Source organism: Spodoptera frugiperda, chromosome 10 (assembly GCF_023101765.2).
Source record: "Spodoptera frugiperda isolate SF20-4 chromosome 10, AGI-APGP_CSIRO_Sfru_2.0, whole genome shotgun sequence".
Taxonomy (NCBI): domain Eukaryota; kingdom Metazoa; phylum Arthropoda; class Insecta; order Lepidoptera; family Noctuidae; genus Spodoptera; species Spodoptera frugiperda.
The window spans coordinates 10,925,905-10,951,517 of record NC_064221.1 but is presented as its reverse complement, the minus strand read 5'-3'; the positions used below and the strand labels follow the sequence as shown (position 1 = coordinate 10,951,517).

General features: G+C 37.0%; 1 protein-coding gene across 2 annotated transcripts in view; it reads left to right on the top strand.

Annotated features, from left to right (window-relative positions):
* LOC118277080 (dipeptidyl aminopeptidase-like protein 6) overlaps positions 1-25,613 on the top strand; it is a 262,572-nt gene that overhangs the window by 174,292 nt on the left and 62,667 nt on the right. The gene's annotated exons all lie outside the window — the stretch shown is intronic.

The window sequence follows — 25,613 nt, the reverse complement described above, 5'->3', positions numbered from 1 at the left end:
TTTAAAAAAGTAACGAATGGAGTTTCTTAATCGTTCTTCTCCATTCGAAGCTACACTTTGGAACGAGCACCTAGCTTTACTGACGGACAGACTGACAGACTATTATTTATTTCTTTACTCGTATCGTAGAGTTTATTTTACTTCTTTATATTCACAAATTGAATTAACTGTTCTGATGTACGAAATTTCTTCACTATTGTAATCTCCAACCACAAAACCACCTCCCTTTAAAGCTGTGACAGATAATTTTGGAATACCACCAATCCATATATACAAACAAAGACACTGACAATAAACATCATCCACTAAACTTACACAATCTTAATTTAATTCTTCTTCCACAAACAATCCTCCTCCTGAAAATAAAACGAGAATTCAAATTGTTTAATCTTTGATTCGTCACGAATGCCTCGTGTGTACTTGAGGGCCTGTTACAATATTGTGTCGAGTGGTACTTCTGCGTCAATGGTGTATTGTGGCCGGTCGTATTGTCGCACTCAAGTACAGAATCGAAGAACGAATTCAGTGAATAAGTGTTTTTTTTTTTATTATTTTAAGAGGATTTCAGTACGGAGGGTTTTTTGTAATTATAAGTAGGATAAACAATCGGTATTTCTTTCGAATTATTTTAGAACAAAGGACATCAACCACTTTGTATGGCGTTTGGGCTTGAACATGAACATGAAAATATTGTACTATTTTTTACTTTATTGAGCGGCTTACAGTACAAAGAAAACGTATAGATAAGAAACTTTGTATCAAATTAATAATTAAACATAATATATGAAAAAACTTCAACACTTTAAAATAAATCGTTTATTTGTGAAACTATTCATTTTCATAATGTTAACAAAACATTTTCTAGAAACTGAGCTGGTGGAGTTACATTTTCATGCCTTGCCCAACTTAAATACTATATCACAGACATGATATGAGCGCAGCAACCACTTACACTTAATTACTTAATGACTTACCACTTGTGGGTGATCCATTGCAGTATAACTCGCTGCACTTCCACAAGATTAACATTGTGTCTTCTCCTGTGAGTGATTTCAGCTCCACAATTGACACAATATATAGATTCACTAGGCAAAATCGGAAAGTCCAAGTTTACGGGGTCGTCGTCATGTAAAGTGGCTTCGTTGCCAGGGTTAACGTTTGAGCGGGTACTGAGTCTAAGAGTGAGCCGGGGTCATCGGATAGAAAATCACCAGAATCCATTTTGAATAGCACAGTCGTCAAAAATAGCCAAAATCGAAATAATATTCACAATATAATACGAAAAAGAACTGTCACAAAACTGTTGTCATGGCAGTGTCACCAATAATAACAATAATCAATTACAAAACTGTTTTTATTCTTATTTAATATTATTTATATTTACACTCCCGAATAGAATTCATTAAATATTATTATTAAATTATTTGTGAACTTTCTCAATACAGCTGTTCAAAACTCTAGCCCATTTTGGTTGATGTCCTTTGCTCGTTGGTTAAAAGATATATGTGAATACTCTTGCCTATTAAGTCTTAGGTTTTATGATATAGAATCTTAATGTGAAATCTTCGGTACTTAATACACAAATTTATATTATTTTTTTCAATCTATTAATCGTTAATATGCAATTGACAGTTTGCTTATTACTGAAGCTAAGTTTTCTAGAAAAGCGCACTGAATTTGTCAAATAACAAAGATGAACCTCATAATATCTTAAAAAAAAGTTATCGACTATGTTTGTTAGCTTGTTTGTTTGTTTGTCCGCGCTAATCTCCTGAACTACTCGTCCAATTTGAATCATCGTTTTTATGTTAGATAGTGCATTTATTGAAGAAGGTTATAGGCTACAAAACATCACGCTATGACCAAAAGTCGCCGAGCAGGGTGGGTGAAACTGCGAGGAAGTAGCCAGTGTATACTATAAGACAAACCAGTACACTAACTGCGAGTAACAAAAGAAGTTCCCCAATACACAACAGCATCCATCTCCGAGCATTAATAAAGACACAGAAGTAATGTGCCATATTCATCTCTGTGGATTATCCAGCGGGGCGTGACGTCACCGTTATTGCGTCATCGTTATGACGTGTCATGGCGTAATACTGATAATACGTTGCTGCCATATTGTGTGGGGAAAATATCGCAGATTCCTTGAACACAATGCAAGGTGCTTTGTTTTGGATTATTGTAAGATTACTTTGGATGTTTTTTTTTCTTTGTGTGTCGAGTCATTTACTTTCTGCCGTATTGTGATTGTTATATTAAACGTATAGATGATGATAATAATAATGTCGTGGAGACATTGTTATGTCTTATTCTGTTGAGAAAAAGTTACTTCTTAGGTTATTATGATATGACTATGGGACTACTTTTTTAAGGGGGATAGTCATCTAATGTATTCTCCGGGCAAGGCGAGAGGGAGTGTCAGACTTTCACTGACTAAAAAGCATTCCGTTCCTACTCCTGATTTCCGAGCCGGTTGTAACGGAGCTAGGTATAGTGGATACTTCCTACTAGAGCTGCGTACGGCAGTACCCACGGACTACTTAAGATTAATTTTAGGTGTCTATAACTATCTTATTAATGGTATATAAATTATTATTCTAATTATACATATTATGTGATTATGTTTTAAAATCGGTTTTTCTTTATTACAGGTAAGTTTATTGGAGTTTGGAGACATGGCAGATGATTTTATTGATGGCATTGTGAGGTATTATAATTAATATTTATATTCACTATTGTAATCTTCAAATACAACACTACCTCCCATTAAAGCCGTGGCAGATACATTTAGAACACCTTAGAATATATATATAACCTGATTAATATTATATTCACATACAACCCACATACAAGTCGCCCACAGACTTCAGTAAGTAAATAGCAAATAAAAATGTATATTCGTGTTTGAAAATCTACTACAAAGTCTAGCTAAAATATATCACCAACAAATTGGCAGTCGACACACAAATTACAATAATATATTACAACAATTTGTTAGCAAAAGCTTTAATTAAAAAATCACATAAAACTAGTTTATTAATGCTGGCAACTTTTTTAATGGCGCGCTTTTATTTATTACGTTTATTATCTGTGACTATTGTAGCACTTAAATAAAACAGACTTTGCTTTGCAGTTGTCTGTGGCGCTAGTGTCTTCGTGAAATGGGTCATGTTGTACTAGTTTTTATTAGTTCGTTTGTTTTCCGTCTGCAAATTCAAGTGTGTCGCAATTTTTCCGAGTGAGAACAAATTTATTATGTGATAGGATTTATTGTTTAGTGTTACTAAACACGTGATTCATGTTAATTAGTAGAATCGAGAGAATTTTGTTGACAATAATGAGCTGAAATTAATCAGACATCTTATTTTTCTAGTAACCACATATTGTTTAATCTTATTCTTGAGTACCTATTTATCATTTACTTCTTTGAGCTTTCACTCTCTGAAACAGTAAAATATTGAAATCGATCTTTTAGTCTTTACAGTGTGAATTTGTGGCTACAGTTTTTATCACGGGTTTTATGCTCAGCCGATGGAGCAAATGTAGGAAGAAGGTTTTCGTCCAATCACTGCAACTGTTAAAAATTGAACGTCCAATGATGTGCCACCCTGACTGCCTAGCGGGTTACCGCGGCTCCGGCTCAAAAATCACGCGTAGGAGCGGGGTGATTTTCAGTCAGTAAGAGTCAGTCACTCCCTCTTGCCTCACTCAAGGAGTAATTTAGCTAATTCCCTACTGGACGAAAAACGAGAACTTCACACTAGTGCCATCTGGTGTGCAAAACTACGATAGCCCCCATTACAAACCTGACTATCTTCCATTAGAACGATGACCTCAATTAAAATAATAGTAGCAATGAATATATAAAGTTCCCTTCCGCCGCACCGCTACAGCGCCGTGTCAGTGAAGGCATCATTACTTACAATCTGTGGTTCTGACAACCGACCCAACCCTTGACGCGCCTCCACAAATATAACTACTCGTACTACTGCTTGCCTGGTAGCTAAACGGTGGATACAATATTATGAACTAGGAAACGATTTTTACTTATTTAGGTGTATCACACTAATATTTTAAATAGGAAAGTTTGTTTGTGTGTTAGAATGTCTTTTTTGTTTACATAAACGTTTCCCCAGACTCATATTTTCTCCTATGTCATGTGTGCCTTTACTAACATACAATTTCACATACTCATGACACTCAGACCCAAAACAACAATTTGTAGGACAAACAAAGAGTTGCTTCGAGCGGGAATCGAACCCGCTACACGTTGCGCGGCAGCCGGTTGCCTAACCACCGCGCCAACCGTACAGTCATTTTGTTGATTTTGTCCATCAATCACGCTGAAACAACAACTATGAGCTGACTTGGGTAATACGATACTTCCCACGGGACCATGGACGTAGTCGCTGGCAGAAGCTAGTTTGATTATAAAATTGAGAAGTTTCTGATTTGCATGCAATTCCGAATGCCTCATTCATCATATGGATTTTTCTTAAAATTTTGGAATAATAGCTCATAGACTCTCATAATAATGGCAATCTTTCTTAGGAACAACACTTAACCTATTCTTCAGGGTGATGACATAAAAAGGTGAGATACCTTACTAGTATTACTTAAACCTTCCACCATTCAAAATGCTCTATCATAGCCCAGTGCCACCCACAATTTGAGCCCAATGTACGATAAAGTAACCTCGTACCGATATAGTATAAAAGGCTCAAATAAGTCATACATTTGTCGGAGTAGCGTAACATCATTACTTACAATTTGGGGACTGACAGCCGTGCCGACTGCCGAATGCACGACCCCTCGTGCCTATATACTTCATAATATTTTGTGTATATATGCGTGTATTGGTGTATAGAAATGTATATTTGAACTGCTTCGTTGCTCAAGAAAATATGTCTAGTTGGCATCTGCATTTGATCTCGACTTCCTAAGCGACTACGACTTTCAATTATACACATACATAGAACTTTCCTTGCCTTGCTGGAGCCTGGGTCGCTCTATACCTACTACTACTTTTCGATCCGGAGCCTCTGTAAACCGGCTAGGTAGTCCGCAGCTCCAGATCTGCCCTACTGGGCTCTACCTGGTCTAATAATGGCTCTTCCGCGCGCGTCATACACCAGGGTTTTACTTGGCAACGAGCTACGCTTGCTTACAAAACTGCTAGTGACACTAACATAAAAAATAAGAGTAGCATAAAATCTAGAAGTGTCCAGTAAGTAGCAAAAACATTAACTCTTTTACCTACATATCCCTTATAACATATCTGGTGAAAACTAGATGTTAACATTTCATATACGCATGCACTTCTCTCTACCCCTTTACGTATTTCAAATAAGATATTTTATACTTTATTATGTTATAAATAAAGCATAAATCTTCCATAGAATGCTTCCCCCTTAAAACTCTCTATAGCAATAATATAATTTAAAGCTACGCAGAACGTCAATAACTCGTCCTTGACACAGTAACCTTTTTCCTTTGTCTTTGTAAATATTTGTATTATTTAATTATTTATAGAAGTTATTTAATTACTTGTTTTTATGCTCAGTGTAATTAAAATAACGTCACGCCTTTTATTTTCTTAAAAGGTTGGCAGAGGTAGGCGAGTTATTGTACCAATTACCATTAAGTTTCATGTAAAAGGGGGTGAATCTTTTTTACACTCCCGGCTCAATCCTAGTCTCTATAGTTATTAACTTAAACTTTTCAATAACCGAAAATACCAGTATTGTTTTGCCAGAAAAGAGCACAATCCTTTTTAAAAGGCCAATAACGCATCTGTGACTCCCCTTGTGTTGCGGGTGTCCATAGGCGAAGCTGATCGCTTAGCATGAGATGACCCGTATGCTAGTTTGCCCACTATTCCATAAAAAAATCAGACCCTGAAATCGGACCTGAAACTCTCATTTTCAGCGGTAGCGTTTACTTCCCGTCGAATAACGTAGTCTAAGTCGTTACTTAACGTTATATAAATTTCAAAACTACTTAATACGAATCCCAATTTCTATCAACCATTCCATTACTAAGTATCGTCACGTAGGAACATGCCATTAAATCGCTGGTCACACACTTGTGCCAAAATATATAAAAAATCCCGCATAAAATCGTCATCGACGTCGTTTTGACGGGAACCATAACCGCTTAGAATCAGGAGTAACTCTTTTTCGGTTCAAAACCCATAAATTGGATATATTATAATCATTTGGCTGCGCCCCCGATTTGTACCAAAAGTTCAATGTACCGTACCGTACCATTCTTGTCGAATCATTGTCAAATGGACTATTTTGGGAACGGATTTGTAAAAGCCTTTCCGATCCGCTATTTTAATTCTATGCAATTTCATTTTGTAGAATCTGGGTTGATTGTGAAATATTAACTACATAGGTGCAATAAATAGATTATATATTATCATAATATAATGAACTAAATTATTTTCTATTGACGCGTAAAAGTGAGTTGTCTTATAACCAACTTGCAAAAATAAATATCATTTATCATTTACAGAATCAAAATATAAGCGTTGAATATTGAAAAATTACAATAGTATTTTTTTGTCCCGAGAATCCTCCACTAGATCTCTTTGCTTGGTTTACGACCACTGGTAGAAATACAAAAACATTCCCAACAACAGAAATACGATGTAACAGCTGTCGATGCGGTGGACTAAATAGAATCTCTCTGAAAACACATACAAAGCGTCAATTTTCCTAGTTTCGCATACATAGTGAACTATGTATGGAAACATTTTGCGGTTTTCATGAATTTCAGCCTCAGATTCATGTTGGATGCGGTTCCAAGTAGCCACACATTCGTTACAGTTGTATTAAATAGTCATGGAATAAAGCAACGGCTGTGTAGCTTAATCCTAAACCTTCACAGAGCTACTAATACGATACTGTTTAGTATGTTCCGAGTCCAAGTATATTCTAGCAATATTCTGAAAATCCTTTGGACTGGCTTTGAAATACGGAATATAGAACTTTTACCCATGTTCGGACGACACAGTAAAATATGTGGTTGTCATCGCCTCTATACATCACGCAGGTTTTGTAAAAGAAGGGATTACACATTTGATTGAAGTAAATCTAAGGTAATCTAAGGTTACTATGTCAAGAAGGAATCTACACTTTGGAACGAGCAAATAGTGTTACTAGAGGACTGACCGGTAGACAGACTTTTTTATATTATTATATTTGAGTTATTTTTATTATAACTTTCGTGAGACATACTAAATTAATTCACCGTAGGAAGGAAACTATCGTTTTCTTTTTCTTCTCCTCTAATAATATCTTCTGATTTATTTCGTTGCGGGATCCAAGACAATCATTCATGTCCCTGAGACGCGCCGGACTTCAGCGTTCCGGAGTTATGATAGTTGTATCTACTGTAGATCCTGGCTTACAGGAATTGCAGTGGTTTTGGAAGGTTGTCCTTGAACATAAAGACATGTTTCAAATAAACAGAACTTGCATACCAATACAATGAAGGTTTCAAGTTTCTAGCAGTAAACTCGTGAACTATTGGCGAAGTATCTATTAATACAGGCAACATGGCGGCTGCGCGGTCCGCGCCAACTTCTTACACTATTCACTGCAATGGATAACTTTGGCTACTGCACAGACAAAATAAGTCTTAACTTTATTACAATTGTGGTTCTTTTTTGAATGTCAATTAGTTTTGTACACTTTCAGGCCTTTGCTCTGTTAGTTTGTTGTCAGATCTAAGCCCTAAATATATTGGAGTTATTACCAGTCCGATTGTAACCAAGATTAATTTGTGAGTAAACGTCGATAATCTGAAAATCTCATGATTAACGTAGCTCACAAAATAATACATAATTATATCAATACCAGATAATGTATAACCTGCCACAAAAAGACAGCAGCATTCGTTGTATTTTATTACAATGCAATTCCCAACTTTTGTAACCGTAGGAATTATTGAAAAGGCCCAATAGGGCTGATTTCTGATCCAGAGCTGCCGACTAACCTTCGCCTCTTAAAGCAGGTGGACGAACAGGGTGTTTTTAGTCAGTAAGAGTCTGACACTCCCTCTAGTCTCACCCAAGACGGGAGAAGACATTGGATGATTTTCTCCCCTCAAAAAACAATATAGAACATCTCTCCTCCTGATTCATCATCACAATTATTTCCCCCAACTCAGTCCTGCCAAGAAAGTTGATAAGCAAGAAGAAAATATAAGTTCGTTTTCGCATTACTGTCTGCCGACGGTCGCCAAACGGAGCACTAAATCAGGCTGGGTTCGCGCTTAAAATGACACTCGGAAGATTTATTAGCTCTGGTGAAGTCTTGAGAGATTTATTACAGCACGCCCTAATGCTGAACTTAGGTTACAGGGGTCGCGAGATTTTATTGGAGTCAGATTTTTTTGAATTGAGAGAACATTATTGGCTCTTTAATATTTATGGGCTGTGTAGGGATGTGGTTATGGTTTTTTATCGATGGTTTTTATGCTTTTGGTTTTTTGTTTATGACTTTATATTGTTGGAGAAATTTTGGGCAGTTACTTATTAAAAATAATTGCTTCGTTATTCTTGAATTCGCAAACATCAGGTCAGGAATGCATTTGGCTTTCACCAATTGTAACACACAGCTTAGCACTGGGGAAACGGATTCAGGTAGGTTTTTTTTTTATTTGAAAAGATACGTGCTATGGATGGCTGCCCTACTTATTGATACGTAGCATACTCGAGCTGCGCATCTTCCTCGCACAGCTGCAGCAGCATACTTTAGTATCAGAAGAAACAGACATATTACATTTTCGTAGCGAAGGCGTAGCTAAGTAGTACATCTCTGCTGGAAAAGCACCCTAAAAGACCATGTCTTGCGAGAAATATGAAATGCCATGACATATCATATTTCTACACCATCAGCAAAGACAAAAGACAATCACAATATTCTATTGTCTCCCATTAAGTGGCCATACGAGATACACAAGAAGCATTATACTATACGACATTAGCGACATATTCAACTGTTCAGAAACGAGCCATGTTGCTGGACAGCTGCCTACCTTCCCACGGTAGAAGGGACAAGGATACGTGACGTCACTCGATACCAAACATCGACTGTAACTAATGTACGTATTATGTATCTGTATTGGGACAGAAATACATGAGTTGGTAGACGATTTTCCGAAATAGAGTTTCTAAGTTTAGGTTCTGTTCTTGTTAAAAGTAATGTCTCGCCTTTTATCCCTGAAGGGGTAGGCAGAGGTGGATATTACAGCACGTAATGCCATTCTACATTGTTATACTTTTCACCATTTGTGTTATAAGTCCTATTTAATAGGGGTGAGCCTGTTGCTATATACTGGGCACAATTTCAGCCTCAGAAGGTTAGCATTAATCACCACGCTTACTCAATGCTGGTAAGCGATTTCAAATTTATAATTAGAAATTATAAGCCCTGGTTTCCTAACGATGTTTTCCTTCACCGTTTCTCAGTAGTGTCTAAGTACTCTTAGAAACTGACGTAGAACCGTATTGTCTAACAAATAGGAGTCAGAATGGAGAGGATTTGCTCTAAACCCTTAGTAACTTTGTAGTACAATAAGACTATTTTCATTGTTGATTACAAGTCACTGTGAAACGGGTTTTGTCACTTGTTGATTCTGTTTTACTACATATACCTACGTATCTGTGGTCTCCGAAATAGAGGTGCATATTACGGCACGTAATGTCACTGTGCAATGTAATACTTTTCACCATTTGTGTTATAAGTCCTATGTAAAAGGGGGTGAGTCTATTGCCATATACCGGGCAATTTTCCAGGTTCCGTGCTACTACTGAGAAATTTACGAAATACAGAAAATATCCCAGAAATATTTTGCCGAGTAATCGAATCCGAGATCCCTTGCCCAGCAGTCGCAATTTATTTTGTTTTTGGTTTACGTTAAAAATAAATTATTGTGATGAAGATCTAACTGAAATAAACAATTTTGACATTGATTTTTTTTTAGTAATCGTTGCCCCACACTATGTAGTTGTATCGTGAGTGCGTTTACAAATATACAAGTTCACATACACATTCCTAAAACCACAATTTGTGAATCACACAAAGAGTTGGTTGCCTAGCCACTGCACTAACCGTGCAGTCAACTTAGACTAGCCTTTAAAATAATATCGATTCTGTATTAAATAACCAACACTTTCTTAATTCCAATATAAAATCTACAATCTAAAGCCCATATCTGAAGATAATTTTACAAACAAAGCAAGCAACATTACAAACTTGAGACAGTATCGGTTTTCCGATACCAACTAGAAGTAATAATAACAGTTACGACGGCGACATCTGCTGACCCAATATCGATATCGATAGACATCGGGTACAACACTAGCTAGTCCGTTGTTTGTCGAGAATGGTTACAATTAACCCACTTCGCTAGGGAGGGGACACTGACTTAATAATAGCGAAACTGTCGAGTTATTGATTGGTACTGTTGGGCTTTAAAGTTATGTGTTCTTTAGTTGTTGTCAATGGTAATGGTTTGTTCATTTGTTTATGCAGTGTATTAAAGATTTGACTGCTTCGCTGGCAAAGTGGTTGCAATTGCAACTACCCGAGCAAGGGGTATCGGGTTCGATCCCTGGGTCGGGCAACTTCTCAGCAGTAGCAGGGAGTCTGGAATTGTGCCCAATATATGGTAATAGGCTCATCCATTATTACATGAGACTTATAACACAAACGGTGAAAAATTAACGCATTACGTGCCATAACGTGCACCTCTGCCTACCCCTTCGGCGATAAAAAGTGTGACAATGAAACGTGGTATTTTGAAGAAAAGCTACCTACCTAGCACAATTAATTATTAACAAAACAAGCTGACCTGCCACAATATCAGGCTCTCTACTACGATTAAAAAAAATATCGAATATCAAAAAGAACAATATTTCATTTTGATCCAGTCGTAATTGCATATCGACCTTAAATAAAATAATTCTTAATTGCGATTACAAGAACGTCTCAAAAAACAATACAAAACGGAATATTTACATGAAAATCAATAATAATACAAAATGTAGCATAACGTAAACGTAAACGTTAACGTTTTAGTTATAGCTGCAGTTAACTGTACAATGAAAATAAACCGACGTTTGTAGTCTGGTAGATACATTACGCCGTAGTTTATGTGTTTAGAAATAGATGCTTTAGTGTTCCGCTACATATATTCAGCAGACTATGAAATACCTGTGAATATGTTTTACTAAATATTTCCTTGTATTTTTCAACACAATCATCAGCAATATATCAGTCCCAAGACTCTCTCTATCTGCCGAGGCTCCGGCTCGAAAAGCAGGAATAGTAACGGGGTGGTTTTAGTCAGTAAGAGTCCAAAACTGCCTCTCGCCTCGCCCAAGGCGGGAGAAGTCATTGGATGTTTTTTCCCCTTAAAAGGACTCTCTATCCATATATTATGATATGACTACCAGATGGACCGGTTGGAAGCGACCTGCATCCAACAGCACAACGTCAATCTCTCTACCGCACTCAGAGACATCATTACCTAAACTATTCATCAGTAACGATTGTTACAATGATGAATGTTACAAAAACAATAGGTTATTTATCAATAACGACCAGTCCGTAGCTATTGATTAGTATCCTTTAATTGTCTCTGAGTACGGCAGTAAGTACAATAGTAGCAGTAAGTACAATTTAATAAGCCATCAGTAGTGCGAATCCGCGGAAAGAGGTAATAAATTAAACGAATATTTTCTGCAGATATGTACAATAGATATTGGAAAACGTGCCAAAATCATGAACTAAAATAATTAATTAGAGGCGAGTGGTTTCCATCAGACGTTAATGATTCATCACTACACTTCGTATGACGCACGTGTTCACTAAACACTATACACTAAACACTGGAACGTATTTTATAACAAAACTGATAGTTTCCATGGATAGATTGATCTAGAGAATAGTTGATATAGCAAGAAAAAGCAGATAATTACATTGCAAACCAGTTTTTACCTGAGTTTGTTTAATATGAAATTTATCAAGCACACTAGTTTTTTTTTAATAATTAGATTTTTAGATAAATCTATAAGAAAATATACTTTACATCAACTAAATAAAGTGTTTAAAAAAACACAGTTGATTCAGTTACACACTCCTCTACTTATTTATTTCTGTTCATTTTTGTTTTATTTCTGTTCATAATTTTTGTTACGGTGCAAGTAAACTGCTTTTCTTTCTTTCTTCTTACTTTATAGTGACCGTAAAAATGGCCGTCTGTTACACAGAACAGCAATGATTATTAACATAATATTTACATTTATTTATTTCACGCTTGAAGCACTAACACGCATGGACGTACCATATCTTTTTTTAAGAGAAGAATGACTTTTCCCGCCTTGGGCGAGGCGAGAGGGAGTGTCAGACTCTTACTGACTAAAAACCACCTCGTTCCTACTCCTGCTTTTCAAGCTGGAGCCCCGGTAACCAGCTAGGTAGTCCTCAGCTCCAGGGGACTTAATGCCTGAGGCATTCTTTTCCAGTCTACTCTTGGGTACATTCTTTAATTAATTCATTTTCCAAATATATTTATCTTCTGATGTTAAGTCGTCTGAAAAGCACCTATATATTACATGTTTATTCAGTTTTAAAAACGTAACATTTCTTTCCAAGCATCTGGCTTGAATTGTATAAGTTTGTGCCAAGTTCGATCCCTGCCCGAAGGTATATAAGTCGGATAAGCCTTCAAGTTTAAGTAAACACAGATGTACACTTTCAAATTCTGGAAACAAACTACAGTTTTTGTGCTAAGTACGTATTATATTCAGGTTGGCTTAACGTAACTTGAAACTTTTATACGTTTACGTGTGTGAATTTTTTTACGGAAAAAGAACAAAGAAACAATATTATATTGGGTTTAGTATTCATAACATATAGCTTCGGCATGAACGGGCCGGCTCGACTGGAGTGGTACCACGGCTTCGCAGAAAACCGACGTGAAATAATGCTTGCGTTGTGTGAGTTTACCAGAGGCCAAATCAGCCCCCTCCTCCCCTTCTTTTCCAATTTTTCTAATCCCCGATTCCCCAACTACCCTTAAATTCCTTACTTCCAAAAGATCAGCAACGGACTTGTATTGCCTCTTGTGCTTTGAGTGTGAGAGAATTAATTTTTATGTCAACTGAATCATCGTTGGTTTAAAAAAAATTAAATAAAAAAAAAAACTAATGAAATCTTTTCGATATTAGGTATTCTTCCACACATCATTTGCTTTTATTCTTACTACTAAATTCACAAACAAAAACATTACCCTACTAATTTACAAAACTTGGCTGATTTACTCAATAAACTTCCTTACTTTCTGTCTACAATAATATTTTTCTTTCACTCACACCGTTACGCAACATAGAACAAACAAACAAACACGTGAAGTCAACATTGAACACACACACACACACACACACACACACACACCTCGTCAACCACACACCACACAAACACGACCACACATTTGAATAAACTTTTTGTGACGTCACACGAAGTTGTTCTCTTTTCACATTTCCTCCATGAAATGGCCTGAAGATGTTTCCTGATTTACTTTGTAAGTATTCAAGACGTAATTAAAATGAAATGTTTGTTTGTTTAGTATATACTTCCACGTTTTGAAGAGAATGGAATATTATCAGTGATGGAGTAACCTGGAGATATTTTGTCATTGCATTAAGTAATTAGGTAAAATACACAATTAGCACTCGTAATGTGGGAATTAATAAAATTGACGACGTTTTTTGTCGTCAATTGTCGGTCGTTGCACTGTTCGTCAACTGTCAGTAGGACCGCGACAATCGCCACGTCGTGTGTCGCGGTATGCTGCTCATGATATGAGCCTCTAGCATGAGTTGAAACTTGTCGAGTTACTCGTCAATAGTTACGTGAGTAAGCCGATGACAAAATAATTAATTTAGTATGTCTCACAAAAGTTATAATATAAATCATTACTTTTATCCATCATATGTGTCATATTCTTGTGACTGAAATTTGCCGGCTATAGCAAATAAGTAACAAGTAATGATATCTTATCAATTAGGTATTATACGTTCAGTTAGAAGCACATATCTTTTTACAACTTTATACCATTTGTACACATTTCAAAAAAAGCTATCACTGCACAAAAAATACGCCACAAATTACAGCACGGTGTAACACGCATCCAAAATAATAGTTAGACAAGCTCGTAGTCCTAGTAAAACGGCCCACGTTCGTTGTTAGTTCACGTACAGCGCATAATGTGAGCAGACATACGGACAGACGCGGCACGTCCGCTATACATACATACTATGGGATTAAGCTAAAATACTAGGGTACGTGGGTAAGACCTGTTGGTGACCGGGCTTGTAATCTTTTGATATGTAGTTACTAAATACATATAATAAAGTACGTCGGTGGGTAAGCCTTGATGTAAAGAACATAACTTATACATACATAAATATGTAACATAGCATATACATAAATAAGAAAAATAAATACTAAAAGATTAAGTCAGTCACATAACCCTTCAACAAGAGCATACTCCTTTTAGAAGGCCGGCAACGCACCTCCTTTGGCGTTGCGGGTGTCCATGGGCGGCACTGATCGCTTACCATCTAGTGACTAGTATGCCCATTTGCCACCTATTCCATAAAAAAATACATCATCAAACCATGACAGTCAATGCTAACTGATTACGAGTGTTTTTTTATACTTAATAGGATGGCACTTGGTCACCATCTCGCCAGGTGGTAAGCGATGATGTGGCCGAGGATGAAGCACGTCTACCTAAGAGCCTGTTCTACATGAGAGGTTTAACAGGATGGCGCTTTTGGCCTGGTGGTAAGCGATGGTGTGGCCGACAATGGTGTACGCCTACCTAAAAGTCTGTTCTATATGAAGGATTTTCTATTATCTCTACTCTTAGTAAATGGGTTAGAGATCCCCATTTAAAAAGTTCAGAGAAACTCTTGAAACTAATTTCGATCTTGTTTTTTTCTTATTTATATAAATACGAATTTCATGCTCCTTAATAAATTACTTCCACTAGACTAAACAAAAATTAAACGAAAAAAAACTAAAATAAATTGTGTACGGAAATTAAATAAGTTGACTGACAACGAGAAATTCGAGAATTTCCCTCGGAAACGGGGAAAATGTTAAAACGGTACGAAAAGTTGTCGACGAACGAAACGTTGCTATATTTATTTATTTTTGAAGACAGATACGAGTAGTCCGACTTAATTTGTAAATATGCTGATTTTTACATGTTTTATTGATGTCCAAGTACGAACCGAAGTAAGAACCAAAATACAGGTATCAGATGCATAAATATTTTTTTAGATTCAATGTACTATTTGTACGGTTTTAGTGTTTAAAATGATAAGCAAATCGTCTGCTTGATTTTATATACAACTTCTTTACATATTTTGTTTTTTTTTTATAGTTTAGTTATTTTAAACTTGTCGGTAAACCTATCTTAAAAAAAAATGTAGCCCCACTCTAGGATTTTCTCATACACATCACACCCAGACCCGAAACTACAATTTGTGGATCCAGAAAGAGTTGCTCCCGCTACCCATTGAGCGACAGCCGGCAACCACCGCATCAATCGTGCAGACTATATTTATTACTCTAATATTTTGAGAATTAATTCCACAAAATAAATATGGTGCAGCTAGTACTATAAACTAAAAAAATAATTAAAATAGACTAAATAAATACTAGATAGGCAATAATGAAATAAAGAAGAAGACAAATAGCTAAAAGTTCTACAGAATAAAGAAAATTCAATCATCCAACACTTACATTCATACTCTTAATCACAACTTACTGTAGCAGACATACTACATACTATCGTTTACACAAGGTAAATCCTAACTCATTACAGCCAGTAATGACCTCAAATGACCCCTCCCTGCTACTACCCCGCAGCTATTAACTTGTTCACTAATTCACTCAAATTACCTCCACAAAAGGTTCACTGATTAAAGTGAATTCACACCCTGGAGCACTGCTTACCCCAAAACAAGCCAAGCGTGAAGGGTAATAGTCAACTTAACGCTTACTATAGTAATACTATGATTTTATGTGTCTATGGAAACTCTGTGATAATGTGGAGGTGTGAAGAGAAAAGTATTAGATTGTGTATTAGAATAAGAACAGCCTCACAGAAAACCGACGTAAAACTACGCGTGCGTTATGTTTCATTGTGCGAGTGAGGTTACCGGAGGCCCAATCACTCCCCTGCCCTCCCCAATCCCCGATTCCCCAAAAGGCAGCAACGCATTTGTAACGCCTCTGGTGTTTCGACTATACATGTGCGGCGGCGATAGCTTACCATCAAGTGATCCGTATGCTTATTTACGAAAAGGAAATATAACAAAAATCTGACAGTAGCAGCGCGACAATCGCCGCGTCGTGTGTCGCGGAATGCTGCTCATGAATATGAGCCTCTAGCGTGGCTTGAAATTAGTCGAGTTCCTCGTCTAACAAATACGTGAGTAAGCCGATAACATAATAATTAATTTAGTATGTCTCACGAAAGCTACAATAAAATTATTAATTGATATAACTTTAACATAAAACAATGTAACTATACTTTACCCTACAATCTAAGTACACGTGCACCGAGCCGGCGCCATCTTGCCGCGTCATAGAGCGGTCATAACGAGAGTGTTATTGTCAGCTGTTCCCTAAGTTAGCTGACGGACTGTTATGGTTATTGTAAGGGGGATATAAGGACGTCGTGTATAAAGCACTGGGTTTGGGGGTAATGACCCCTTTCGATAATTGTATGTTGATGTAATATATGTGTTTGTGATTTGATTTGTTTGGCCCTTTTAGACGTTTGATGTTATAGAGTCTAGAATTGGTTCTTATTCTAGACATAGGTATTATCAGTATCACACCATTACAGATGGGGTCCAGTAGAGCTGAAGCCCGACCCGGTGCTGTAGACTACCTAGCGGGTTTGACCTGTATGTATGGTTGTGCGCGATTATCTCGCGTTTGACTGAACCGATTTTGATGCGGTTATCAGCATAGTATTTTTTAGACTTAGGAGAAGGGTTTGGGGATATTATCTGTTTTACTTATAGAAAATTGAAGGTGATTCTCTTTTCAAAAATAAAAAATATTTTTAATATTACACACTAGCGACCCGCCCCAGCTTCGCGTGGGTGCAATGGTGATATATTACGCATGTATTATACATCACCATTGCATCATAATCCATAGCGTAGTTTTAAAGGTTTAAGCATACAAAGGGACAGAGAAAGCGACTTTTTATTTTGTACTATGTAGTAATTTATCACTTTCTCCTTAGATCATCAATCCGCAATTCCAATATCAGTTCCATCTCGACCTAAGTACCTTGAGTAACTTCCTCAGTACTTACAGTTGTACAAGTTTGCAAGTAAGTTCCGAACTTTTAATATAAATTCCTCTCATTATTAGCCGAGCTCATTAAGTTTCTACTTCGCAGTCATTTCTTACTTCAAATGGATCGCATCAATTTCTTTCCATTATGAGTTTTGCTGGTACTTGGTAGGCAGATGTTTCCAAACGATTTTAATTTTGAAGGTAATTAGTTTTAGGGTCATTTTTGAATGTTTAATAAAGTATCCATGGAGTTTTTAATTAGTTTTATGTTATGAGATTCTTATCATCTACTTTTTAAGTATTAGTTATATTCAAAAGAAACTGAAATGGTCTAACTGTTAAAAATGTCTAATAGAAAATCGAGTGTTAAAGCTTAGGTTAGTTTTTGGAAAATCAATGACATAATCTATATTTTTATTATAATGTAAAGTTATTCAGTTGTGGACTGCCTAGCGGGTTACTGTGGCTCCAGCTTGAAAAGCAGGAGTAGGAACGGGGTGGTTTTTAGTCAGTACCTAAAAGACTGACACTCCCTCTCTCCTCGTTCAAGGCTGGAGAAGACATTGGATAATTCCCCCCCCCCCCTTAAATAATAATAAATAAAAACGAAATACCATAAAATCAAATCCTAACATTACATCATTACAATCTCCAGACCAGTAACAACAAAAACAACCAATTCCACCTTCATACAATGTCATAACACTAGCAACTACCCATTAGCAACTGTCAGTTAGACGGAAGGCCTACACGGTTAAATTTAACAGCTCCATTGTTGGAACGCCCTGGAATAGCCTCGTTTTGTGAGGAAAGGAGACGTGTGTAGCGTGGGAAGAGAACAGCTGACGACGAAATTGCTGATGCTATTTGAACTCAATGAGGCAGGGGGGGAAATTGCAAGAGTATTTTAAGGTGTTTAGTGAGTGCATGCGTATTATACTTTTTTAGTAATGTTTTTAAAGTTAGTGGTTAAAATTGAGACTAGTTTTAGGGGAAAATTTTTGAGCAGAGAGTTGATGGGAATTTTGGGTTTTCTTAATCAGATGTGGAATGCAACAACGCCACTCCTTTTTATCCCAATGGGATAGGCAGAGGTGCACATTACGGCACATAATGCCACTACATATTTGTGTTATATGTCCCATGTAATAAAGGGTGAGCCTATTGTTTTGTTTGTATTGTGGAATTATTTCGAATAGAAATTGATGTTAAGAAATCTTTAAGTGCTTTGGTGAAAGAGACATTGAAATCACGATCTTTTGCTTAACAAACGGATATTTGAGAGTAACGACGCTTACGATAGGACTACCTATATATTTTGAAATTGGCCTAACTTTCTAATTACAGATTCTAAGAAAAATAAGTTCTGGGTATAAATAAGAAACTTCATGTCATTTTCAACCATAATAGACGAAATATCCAGCGAACGACAAATCACAAATACCAGAAACCAATCTCCATATCCCTACACTACGTCAGCACTCACACATAAGCGTTCCATACTATTTCATTACGAGTCCCTTTACAAATCACTGTATATAAATCTTCTCCCACAAAAACAAAGGACAAGTCGGGAAATATAATAAAGAATCTCTTCCAACCATGTGACGTGAATATCGGCATACCAGCAGATCAAGCTACCCCAAAACCCGAAATCTCTTCAACAGATTTCCGACTTTACCCCCAAAGTATTAAGGTTTGAAATCCCTTGTAGGTAATGGTGTGTGCAATATTGTTTTGTCACAAATTCGACGGCGGCCAATATCTGTCCATAGTCGGCAGTATACGACACTAGCGCCATCTACGTGTCACATTTCACGGATTGTTTTTATACTTGGCACGGCGATACCCACATATTTCCTAGGGAATTTATGAAGAATTTTATGAAGAACATTTTGGTGCTTGCAGTTTTCTTTGTACCTAATATGTGTTTATGTAATGCACTAAAAGTTTATGATTTTTGTAGATACTACTTAATATGTCTTCGGTTTAAGTAAGTAAGGCAAGTACAAAGCCAAATATTAATGGCTAGCTCTTTTGTTAAATCTTTCAAACAAAATTCATATTATTGAGTTTGAAAGTGTTTTATGGTAAGTATTGATCGTTTTAAAAGAGCGATCTGAATAAGTTCGAGATATCCTGTCATTGCGTAAAAAAGGTCTTCTTTAAATCCCTTGGACCGTAGCTTGAGGGCCGTAGTGATATCACCAAATGCAGGCTTCTTCTAGCTATCCTTCGATATGTAATCGCAGTGATAGAACCTACCAAGCTGCTATGAAACCCAATATTGATACTAGTAAATACCGGATAGAAAGGTTACTCTCAAGTTATCCTCTCCATAACAATTCCCCCATACCAGTATCATAGTCTGCTGTACCCTCGACCAGAATCAAAGCAGTATTTATTTTAAATCCACGCAGCTATCGATCCATCGGTCACAAGGGAGGGAGGTCGCTCTAATAATAGGCGCCCTCATCCCTCACAGTATTTATATTATCTAGATGAGATGAAATTGGTTCACTTATTATTATTGCCATCCTATATTATTGGTATCGGTTCTTATTACTTCGATATGTTGGTAAAATGTCAGCTAAGTTGGTATTTGAGTTTTCTTTAGTGGGTCAATGTTAAGTTTGGCTTGTGTAGGTAGAGGTGCCTATTGGGTTAAAGTTGTTATTGGTTTAACCTATCTAGACTAATAAATAAAATTGGAGTGTTTGTTTGTAATATTGATATAATCGCTTTTTACTATATCCATTTGAATATACATACCCCAAATACATCAATATACATATATATTTTTTTTAATTTGTGTCTGTCTGCCTGTAATAAGTATCGTGAGACATGCTAAATTACTTAAAAATCACGTTTTACTCACGTATTGTAATAGAAAAAAATCTCTACTGTTTTCGAATCACAGAGGGACACTTCATCATGAGTAGCCAGCGCAAACGGGGCGACGTAGGCCGCACGCTTTCCTCCATCAATATGCGTGAGTAAATCGTGATTTTTAAGTTAACAACACATACGTGCCAATCATCCCCATAAATAAACACAAGTCCACAGGCAAAACTTTTCTCCCCGCCACCTTCCACAGCACATTGTCCCGTCAATCAGACTATGACAACGTGTCACCGCCCCCCTTCCACCAACATATCGACGAAGTTTACGCTTCTCTTCAAACTATTTGTCACTTCGTTGACAAGTGACGTCGCTATAATATTCATGGCTCATTTACTCTTCATGAGCTTTATTCCGTGGCTTCGATTTTTGGGTGGAAGGTTGTCAGAATTGGTGTTGAATGATATAATGATTGAGGGAATTGATTGTCAAGTATATCTACAGTTGCAAGTACAAGTGTACCTACAGTTTTCTCTAAGTATAAGAGAGACCCATGCTTCGGCACGAATGGGCCGGCTCGACCGGAGTGAAAGCTCAATAGTAGGTTTGTTTGTTGGGTTTGTACCCGCTCATCTACAAAACTCCTGGTATAATTATTTTATGTTAGATAGTAAATTTATCGAGGAAGGTTATAGCTATAAAACATCACGCTATAATTAATAGGAGCCGAGCTATCGGGTGAAGTCGCGCCGATGTCGTTAGTAATGCAATTGAATGTGATTTTCCGTGGAATAAAAACGTCCTTATAAAAACTGTTGTCGAAACGCTTCTGACTGTAAAATAAGACTCAATTAATAATTTCCCATTCAACCATAAATTAACCGCACAGTCACCACAAAACCCCATGAATCTATAGTAACCTAAACCATGGGTTTTTGCAACAGTGGCTCGAGTCTGCGAGCATCTGTAACTGACGGGTATACATCAAACTAAACAACCATTATAAGCTGACCTATGAATGCTTGGAAATACCATACAAAGAGGGATCATGATAAATTGGTTTGTATAGGTTGACGTGTAGTCTGTACGCGACGGGTACAAACGATGCTAATCGCTCTCACTCGCACCCTGCGGCGAGGGAGCTGAGGCATGGATTTATGGCGATATATATTATATCGAGCCGCTTCGATAACCCTGGTATAAAAGTCGAACGTGCTAAATATAGTAGAGTATAGAAATATTAAGAACTGAAGAGTAAAAATGAAAACCTCATCTTAATGCATACTGAATACTTAACATGTATTGTATGATTCACAGTTGCCCTAAAACCTTCTCCCATCTAGTCCTTCTTTTCCTTTAGTCCTTTCCATCCTCAGTCTGTGTTCCGTGTCCACTGCTCTCTCCAAGGACAAGGTGGGCTCATTCTGCATAAATCATTACCTATTTTAATAAGAATTATTGTAAAAGTGTATTACGATACTCTCGTTTTACTCACTTCTCTACGTAATAGCAATTACTATAGCTGCTTATAGCCAAGATCAAGCATAATTCGCAGAACAGACATCGCAAAATAAACTTTTGTCGACCCCAGAGTTTTGTCATGATGCCCTTAATACATTTCTCCTAACTATGCCAATCAAAACACAATCATTTTCAACACAAACATAAACAAAGCAATACTAATCCACATTTATTATTTCAAATATGTATTGACATGTCACCACAACTCATTTTTCATAATAACCGACACTCATTCCACGCGTAAATGAGTGGGTGTCAACACACGGATTGATGAGATTGATCAATCGCCAATGAGTATAATTGAACGGTTTTATTACCGCAATAAATGAACGAATGAATGATTGATTCATTCAGATTGATTCCGTGTCGTTCCGTTCCGTAAGTTGATTGATAATGGCGGACGGTGAATGAGTAATTTAATTTGTTTATTTCAAAGGTATTTATAGTACAAGGGTTACTGATACAGTGGAATGGAAAATAGATAAATGATATTCATTTGTCACTCTGTATAGTACGTAATAGTGGGTGAGTCAATGAATCGCTAAATACCTATGATATTGTACTATATGAGACAGTGGTAACATACGTAGTATACCGACAGGCGGTGATACGTGATTATGATAAATTGAATATTTTATATAATAACTATCGTCGATTTATCCACTAGGCTACGTGACGTCGCTGCATCTGCGCACGCGCACACAAGTGAATAAAATAGAGAATGAAAGTTTGTATGAAACTATGTTAATTTGCATACATAAAGCTACTATGACGTAGGAATCCTCAAAGAATTTTCTAAAAATGATTCTGTTAAATTCCATTAATAATAATAGAGCAAAGCTAATTGAATATACGTTACGCTGCAGTGGTAGCTTCAATCTTTCGGTTAAAAGACCCCATTTACGTAAAACCAATAACATTATTATTATGAGGATCTGCACTTTACCCAACCTAACCCTTTCAGAGTTATAACTGACAATGACGTCACCACTACGATGACGTACCACGTTGGTACCTATACATAAGCGCGTCTCAACCGAAATAGCGGCAAATCCTCTGGCTGTTATTTATCCGAGCTCTTTCTCATTCAAAACAGTTCATTCAAATATAAAACTTCATTCAATGGCTTCGCGATCCGTTCAGCAACCTCATTTTGAACGGGTTTCTTTGAAAAGAGTTTTATATTGGAGAGCCCTCGTATATTCATAGCAAGGTGCTCTGTAGATGTCTTGTATGACTCGTCTTAATGTTTGTTTGTTTACTGTTCGATTCATTTTTCTTGTTGATATAAGTATGTTGGTAAGAATGTATTTGTGAGTTTACTGTCTTCAATTTTGTGTGAGTTTAAACTTTGTTTAGTGGAACATAAAGTGCATATTTCATTATTTCGTTCTATGTTGAAAAAAGAAAGTAATTAAAAAAGTATCCTTTTGTGTCTTGCAAAAGGTTTTGTTTTCCTTTACATCTCTGGTTGCATCAGGGTTGCATTTAAGGCGGATGATCTGCTTCCACCAGTTTCTGTCTAGCGCGTCTCTTACAACTGTGTTCCCAAACACAATCAGTGTCTCTGGGTTATCACCGCCTCTGCGGACACTTCTTTTATATAATCAAAACTTAATACAACTCGGATAGAATTTGAACAAATTAAATTACTACTTGGTAGTCATTGGTCGAATTCGAATCATTGAAGTGTAAGTATTAAGTAATAATTATCCAGCAAAACACGGACATACAAATAAATATAAATAATAAACACAAATTATCTATTACGGTCACTCACCAAAGTTCTTGTATCCTAATATAGAACAAGACGGAACATGGGTTAGTTATCCGGAACTACAGTAATTATTAAGTTTGGCGTGACGTGACGTGACGTGACGTCACGCTCAGCCAGACCACGTCACGTTGCGGTCCAGGACATACTTGAGGAAGCTGTAGATAGTAATCATTATCAGATTAGAATATAATATGGGTCTGTTTTACAATGGGTGGCAAATTTAATACTAGTCTTACAGATTCATAAAATGTGCCAAATATCTGCCCGCTCTGTTCGGCTTCTTGATAATAGCACTATGTTTGACAGCCTATAGCCTTCTTCAATAATGGTCTAGCCAACACAAACTATATTTTTTCAATGGAACGAGTAGTTTTAGAGACAAGCGCGATCGCGAAACATGCGTGCAATGGCTGGCTTCTCTACTATCGATACATCGCATACTCGGGCTGCGCATCTACCTCACTCAACTACATAGCTTAGTATCAGTGGAAACAGTCACATAGTTTCTCAGATTGGCAATTACATCTTCGTAGCATAGCTACATAGCACATCTCTGGTGGAAAAGCACCCATATAGTCTCTTATCTACATTACTAGTGTCCACAAGAAAAAGAAACAAAAGAAGTAATGTACTTATGTCCATTTCCTCATTCACCAATGAAACTGTCCCACACCCCATAATCTAATTCCTGCACGTCGAGACAATACTAGCTGAATAGTGAATAGACAGACTACAGGCAGGCTGCAGGCTGCGACGGGAGCCGATTAGCCTCCGTCTAGCCGTTTAACAGATGCCGTGTCGATCCTAAGCAATTGGATTTCCCCGATCGGGTTATCAACGATGTGCAGTGAATGGATTTATTACTATGATTTATGTGTAGTATAAGTAGATAGTACTGTACTGATATTGCGTTTGCTGAGAAAATCATTTTGTGAGTAAGGGTGCGTTGCCCAAATCGGAGCAAATATTATTGGGTACATTATTAGAAAAATATTATTAACAAATCTGGAGTCTGGAACCTCTTGTCTGAACCGTCTCTTATTACATAGGAATCACCTAGATTACTAGTGAAAATAGAAGTTTGTCTTTATCGAAATCTTCAATAATAGGGATGATAACAGGGTATTAAAAGTGGGAGAAAATGCGTCATTTCTACGTATAAAACGTACTTACCTAGAAGTGATGTCACGCGACATTTCCAATCGATGTATCTCCGAAAGTATCTACAAGACGGACATTACAATGAAAATTAGGCATCTACCCTTTTCGACAATTTCGTAATAGTATTTGATCACTACTTATCATTAGAATCGCCCCTTACAACGAAACTATTAACATTCCTAACAAAAACAGCAGCAGCATCAACAGATTATAAGTACCGACTATCGTACATTACTACCTACCCTCTTACCTGTACATCACACTAAGCACTAACAAACTGCCACTCACATAATGACCACTTCAACTTAAAGCCGCGTCCACACTAGTGCGCACTATTACCGACTAATTGACACGCTCCGAGTGACTCCAGCCGTGACGCGGTGACCAGTCCCGTCACGCGTCACTCCACACTGACCAATTAGCGGCCAGTGTCGGATAAACGTCCAATACGGTGCGTTGAGGTTGGCCACTGATTGGTTGAGGTAAGAGGCTTTCGTGTTGGTAAAAAATACGTTTCATGTTTTCGTCACTAAAATTTTATTAAGGTGGCAGACCATATTATATTTAAAAGCATTGTTTAAGAATATTTGTGGCCAATTTTATTAAAAACTAGCTGACGCTTGCAGCTTCCTCTGGAAGGATTACCGACGAGTTCACTTAGTTCATTCAGTACACTCTAAACTGACTTCTACTTATAAAAAAAACTAACTGCCGCACTCAGAGATATTTTAAGGATTACGTAAACTATTCCTTAGTATCGATTTTGTTTCGAAAATAATAGCTAAGGTCTAGGTTAAGTATTCATTAACACATTGAACGCCGTGGTGGTCACCGGTGACCGACGTTAGCCTTCAACAGTTTTCTATTGGCAGTCAAAGACTTAAATGACTCTGAGTACGGCG